Raw genomic sequence first — 6,279 nt, forward strand, 5'->3', positions numbered from 1 at the left:
ACAAGGTATTACACTTGTCGCATGACATACAGATTTTGGTGGGGTACTCGCCAAAGAATGCTTACGCATTAAAAAAAATGGAGCGGGGCCGTCCATGTAACGCAGGGCAGATAGCCGGCGGATCATTAGAGGTACATAATGGGTGCCAAGGGTTGTGACGTGCAGTTTAGGATGGCAGAAAATTAGGTGAGGTGATAAAGTCGGAAAATTTGCAGGCGCAGGTTGGAATCAGCTAGCCCAAGACAGGTGTAATTGGCGATTGCTGGTAGAGGCCTTCGTCCTGCCACGGATATAAAGATTCTGATGATACTTAAGAAGAAAAAGCTTAGGGAGATGTATACAGAAATGCTACATAAAAAAAAAAAAAAAACGTGGGCAGCTTGCACTAGTGGTGCAACGCTGGAGTAAACAGCGGAGCTCTTGATCGACGTAGCTTCTTTTAGGTTTTACTAGGCTTGGCTAAGTTTTGCTAGGAAATGCTAAGTGCTGCTAGGTACGGTATTCCGAATCGGCTCGCCGCCAACGCGCAGATTCTCGCTTGGCCGCGCCACGCGCTTCAAGATGAGCGGCTTCTTCTTCGGGGGTCCGGATCTTCTTTGGTCGTCCCCAACGTTACGGTCGTCCCATGTAAAGGCTACATGTACTCGCCACGCCACAGAGTCAACGAGAGTTCTGCCGCCGTCGCGGCGGATCCGAGCTTTATCTCCCCGGTGACGTCACGGCCAAGCTGCGCCTCCACACTTGCCGGAGCGTGGCTGGTCGAAACGCACGCCGCTCGGCGAGGTGGTTGCTAGGCAACGCGCGGTGACGTCATCGTTCAGCGAGGTTTTTTGTACATGCTTCATGGACTGACGGTCGGCTTAAACAGCTCCGCTGTTATAACACCATCCAGATGACGCTCGCCTCCTCGGCAGCCGTGCGCGGAGGTGAAGTTGGACAAAAAAACTTCAGATGCCGGGAAGCCTGGCAAGAAGCCAGGGATCTTTGAATGCTATTTAAAGGCGAAGCTTAAGCGTCCTCCCAATTTTTTCGTAATGCTTCCGCGCGAGCGTGTTGGCGGCCTCTGTTGTTTTCGGGATGCGTGTTCCTGGGTACCTGTGTGACGTATTCACGCTCGCGAATGGTCGGATGTATGCGTTCCTTCCGCGTCCTCTCGGTGAGTGGCACGGGGTGGACCAGATGTCGTAGGACAACACTTCGCGGCTCCGTGAGCGCTAACTGTTCCTTCTGGCTCACCAGGTGCGCTTCTGTCAGTTCGATTATTGGAGGCGAGCTCCACCACAGGAAAAGCTGGCGCCACCGTTGGCGTGACGTGGTATGCGGGATCAGGTGGACACAGCGGCCGCGTTGTCTGCTTCGGAAGCGCCGAAGCGAGCTGAAAACGAAAGTTTAGCCCCACCTGCACTACGGTTCTGATTAAATTGGGATGTTTTCCCGCTTCCGGTGTCTGCAGGACAACACTTGAAAGCATTATAACAGGTAGTGGGTGCCTTTGAAGGCGTCTGACAAGGTGGGCTATTGATCGGTACCACAGCGCCGGACGCGTACACAATGGAGCCCGGTGTGAGCCTTCACACGTACCCGCAAGCCAAGAAGCTGCGCTTGGATCGCGTAACTTAGAGCCGGCTAGCAGCCATCGGCTACAACTCGGGTGAGTAGCAAGCACATGCGCGTAGAAGATTTCTGCTACGGCGTTGGGGCTGCGATGTTCGGTGGGTAGCAGAAAGCGCGCACTGTGACGCCCGTCTGCGCGCGCTGCCCGGCTAATGTCATGAACCTTTGATATATGAACTTCTTGATGCTAGATACTGGCACGTTCACCAGAATGTAAATGAAACGGTAAGAAGCACACTCAAAAAATGCATGGAATATGCTCATGTTTGTGTTAGCATCAAACAATGAATGTACTGGATCAACAAAGAGATGCAGCGGGAAATTCCTCGCTGAGAAGACCGATAAACATACAGTGCGACGCAACTTGAGAAGTAACGATATTGAAACGTCCAAGAATTTAGAAGAAAAAAGAAACGATTGAATCGTCGCGATGGCACGTGACAAGTCGCCGTAGGCGTCGAAGTCCCTATAGTTATAACGAAATTATTTTTGAACAGCTGTGATAGCGTCCACGCAACAATGGCTGCTTGTGTACTGTCAAATGTTCATATGCTTCGGTATAAAGCTCACGGCACGGTGCGAAAACGCGCTCGCAGCGAAAGCGAAACATTGTGTGCGTGCATGCATGCAGACGCGCAGTCGGTCGCTGCGAACCATGCGATAACTCCATTAGGCTTCGTTCTATTATGCTTCATTTGGTTATACAGACAGCACACTATAAGAACACATTTCACATAGTCAGCTCTCAGCGATTGCCTACCTTTCACGCAAGAAGCTGGTTCGGGGGACTCCATCGCGGCGACCGCACGCAATGAGCGTTCCCTGTACGTCATCACCTGTAAACTATAATGCGCTTTCTGTTTGCCCAAGCTGATTATTTTGACAGCAAGAAAGATCCCTCGTTTGGAGAGTACTTACAGAAATGGCCAGGAGGGATCCCGCGTGTTTGCTTTTATTGAGCGCCGACAGCCAAACCTATGAGGAGCGCGCCGCGTTATCCCTCATACAACGCAAGCGAGGCGCTTCCGACAGATGGCGACTCCGTCGCCCCCAAGTGTGTTGTGCATGCCGAGCTTCTCCACGCGTTTGGTGGAGGTCCTTGGCGGCAGCCCCAACGCCTGAGGCTCCCCTTATAAGAGTGTCTAACTTTCGCACGTCACTGCTTGTTAGGGTAAGGTAAGGGGTGCTGAAGGTCAGTCTACTGGTGATTAGCGCGTGCAAGCTCTTGACTATGTCGGCTTCTTTCAGTCCGTGTTGCCTATTGTGTTTTGCGTGTTGTCCATGTTGTCCGGCGAGAAGAGGAAACCGACTTATTAGAAAACTTAGAGCGCAAGAAAGACACTGGACGAAGAAAAGGAACACCCACCTGACGCACCACTGGTACGTGTGCTCCTTTTCTTCGTCCGGTGTCTTTCGTACGCGTTTTTAATCATACAATAACAAACAGCCCACCTATTCATACTATTGCAAGGAAACAGACGCCATCCAAGGTGAGCCTTCTCTTTTTGTCTCTAAGACAAAAGGCCTCTGTTTCCTATTCTCGCCCTTATTCTACCAGAGTCTCGACTTTTCGAGATATTAATCCCTATATTGACTCCTTCTAGCGCCCTTTTCATCCTTACCATGCATATCATAAACAGTGCGGGATAAAAGGCACCCTTGTGTTAGTCCTTTGAAGATAGAAACTTTCTCTTGGCTCCTCATCCTTTCCCATTCAACGCAAACAATATTTTCTAGGTAAATCTCCCTCAAAAGCTATGTGCAGTCGTTGCCTAAGCCTTCTCCTTCCAGATTACCCCATAAATTGTTGCGGTTCACGCTGTCTAAAAAAGCAACATATAACTGTCTACAAAATACAAAATAGCAACAAAAATGTCTAAAAAAGCAACATATAACTGTCTTATTAATTTTCTGGATATCTCAATACACTGAGTAAGAACAAATAAGTTATCATTTAGACGCCTACCGATTCTAATGATTTATTTATTATTTATTTAATCATACTGTCAGCCCATGAAGGGCCATTATAGGAGTGGAAGATACGAACACATACGGTAATACAGTATGACAACAAAAAGCAACTAAATGAACAACTACAGATGTCTCAGCAGGGATGCGAATCAGTTCTATGCACTCCACAACCCCCCCCCCCCCCCCAAAAAAAAAAAAAAAGAAAAAAAAGAAATGATGCTGATGTAATGTTGGTATCACCTTTGAAACGGTGCGGCTAGGTGACACATAGTCAGCTATCCTGCTTGAATAAATCAGGTATGCTATACATGCTTTTCATTCTAGCATTTTAGTATACATCTCCTTAATCTTCTTTCTCTTCCTCAAAACTTCGTTGTCTTTCTTTTTTTCGGGAAATTCCTTAAGGTCGATATGCCACGAGGTGGCGAAAAAAAAAAGTCGCAGTTTCGCCCGAAATGCGAAGCATCAATTGCGATAGCAAATTTACTAGTAGAGTATACGGATAAGAATAGTAGTTTTATGGGCTGCATAAACTTGGACACATTCGCTTACTAACTGAATTAACAAGCATGGTGCCAGCGCGCTCAAGAAAACATGAATGGATCACACTCGATGACCGCAGACACGCACTGTAAAAACGCTTGCGTGAGCAAGCGTTTTCGAGTGAAAGCGCGCGTCCCTCGCGCGCTTTCACTCGCACATACAGCATACGGCGCGCGGCGACGAATTTATCGCCGTTGGACTTTATACGGAACCTCACGGCGACGACGAGGGCGACGGCAGGAATGTGCTTGGAGTGTCCATATAATTGCTATTGCAGTAAAAAAGGAAACAACGAAATGCCACTAATTCCTAGGTGCGAGCTTGCTGGAGTACTACAGTTGTTGGTACCACACATTGCTACATTGGGCGCTGTGCTAGCAAGGCCCCCGCTGTGAATGTTTCTGTGTTAAGTTCTTTGTATTCGCGCTAATGACCAGCTATCCTAAATAAGTCTATTGCTGCTTGGCGCTGTATACCCGCGCCAGGGCGTAGTGCTCGTCTGCGAAATACCGGCTGTGGCCTTTTAATGTGTGCTTCTATTTTCCTTTGCAGAGCGCGCCGCCAGTACTCGTAAACAAGCCTTGATGGCTGTCCATTAGCGGCGTGCTTGATTTCCGCTCGAATAACCAGGAGCGTTCTTTTCCAGAGCATTGCGTATGTCGAAGCGCGCTAATATAGTCCGAGCACCAACAAAAAAAAAAAATAAAAAAAATAAATAAAAAATAAAAAAATAAAAACGTGTGTTCTCCGAACGGCCACGGTTGCATGTGATCAAGGTGCCTGCATGGCTAATGCATAATGGAGTGCCTTTTCCGGAAAGGTCTGCTACGAGACTAATGTGCGAACAGGTTTTGGCGAGACGAGGCTGGCGTCTAGCGTATTCGTGCCTTACGACTGGCCGCAGTGACCACTGCGCAAGTACTCTCTTCTTGCGAATCCCGCTGGCGTGTCGTGCGTGCTTATCAGCGTCCCTTTATCGGATGAAAGGCTGTTTACCACGATACATTTAATGAACGATGTCCCTCTTAGCAACGCAGATCAATGATCGTCGTCCTAGGAACAAGTTCATGGTGGTTGTCGCAACAAATATGACGTCACTCCCGTTCGCCCAATCAGCTGTAGGGAACGTTTATGGTGGATGATTTGAGTGAGTCTTTTATAACATGGATACATTTTATAACGGCTAGCCGGCAGGCTGGGAGTTAGCAGTTTGTCAGGCCGACGAATGCCATTATAACGACCACAGCATGCCAGTTGCGTGTCGGTTGTAGTAAACAGATCGAGTTGTGGCCATCCTGGCCGAACGCCCTAACGTTCTTCTTCTGCCAACAAAGATATGCATTAATGCATTACTTCCGTCGTAAGTGCAGTGCTTTCCTTTCCTGTAATATACGTAGACACAAACGTGTTAAATGAGTTGACGCATATGTCTTCTGTTAGCAGCGCCAATATGAAGGTGTCAGAAAGCTGACCATATTGCACTGTTTTCGCATTTCTTCCGTATAGTTAGAGCTTTGCATATGACGCCATTCTGCACTGTATAGTTATAGACCTAATAAATTATAGCAATAACCCTTTAGAATAAGTCTTACCACCGGTTCGATTTTATTCATGCTCCAATAAATGAAGAATAGTTTTTTGATAGGCTTCAAAGTGCTTCACAATTTCTCGAGTGGTATTATCTCTACCTGTGCACAGTATAAATAGCCTCTTGGGAAAACAGATGCATCCGATATTGACAGCTCAAGGACCACTTGAAGCCATTCACAGGGAACAGATGACAGCTTACGGCGTTGTTTTGGAAGAGGCACGTAATGTACAAAGGTACGTTGGAGATCGCAGGGAGAGGCCTTCGTCCTGCAGTGGACATAAATATGGGCTGATAATGATGATGATGATGACTTAATGTAGCTGTGAGTTGGAGTGTTTTTGTGTTGTGTTTGTTAGTCATAGGATATTATCCACGACTGAACATTACTTAAGCTCACGATTGTTTTTTACAACCAGTGAGCTATGGTTATCACTGCGCGTACCTGACCCATAAGCATGCCGTTTTTCTTTCAGGCAGGCAGGACAAAATAAACAACCATGCTTTCTTCGTCCGAGCTCGACGGCAACCAGTCCGAGCGAAGGACAGGACGAGTTCTTACA

Source organism: Dermacentor silvarum, chromosome 9, assembly GCF_013339745.2.
Source record: "Dermacentor silvarum isolate Dsil-2018 chromosome 9, BIME_Dsil_1.4, whole genome shotgun sequence".
NCBI lineage: Eukaryota > Metazoa > Arthropoda > Arachnida > Ixodida > Ixodidae > Dermacentor > Dermacentor silvarum.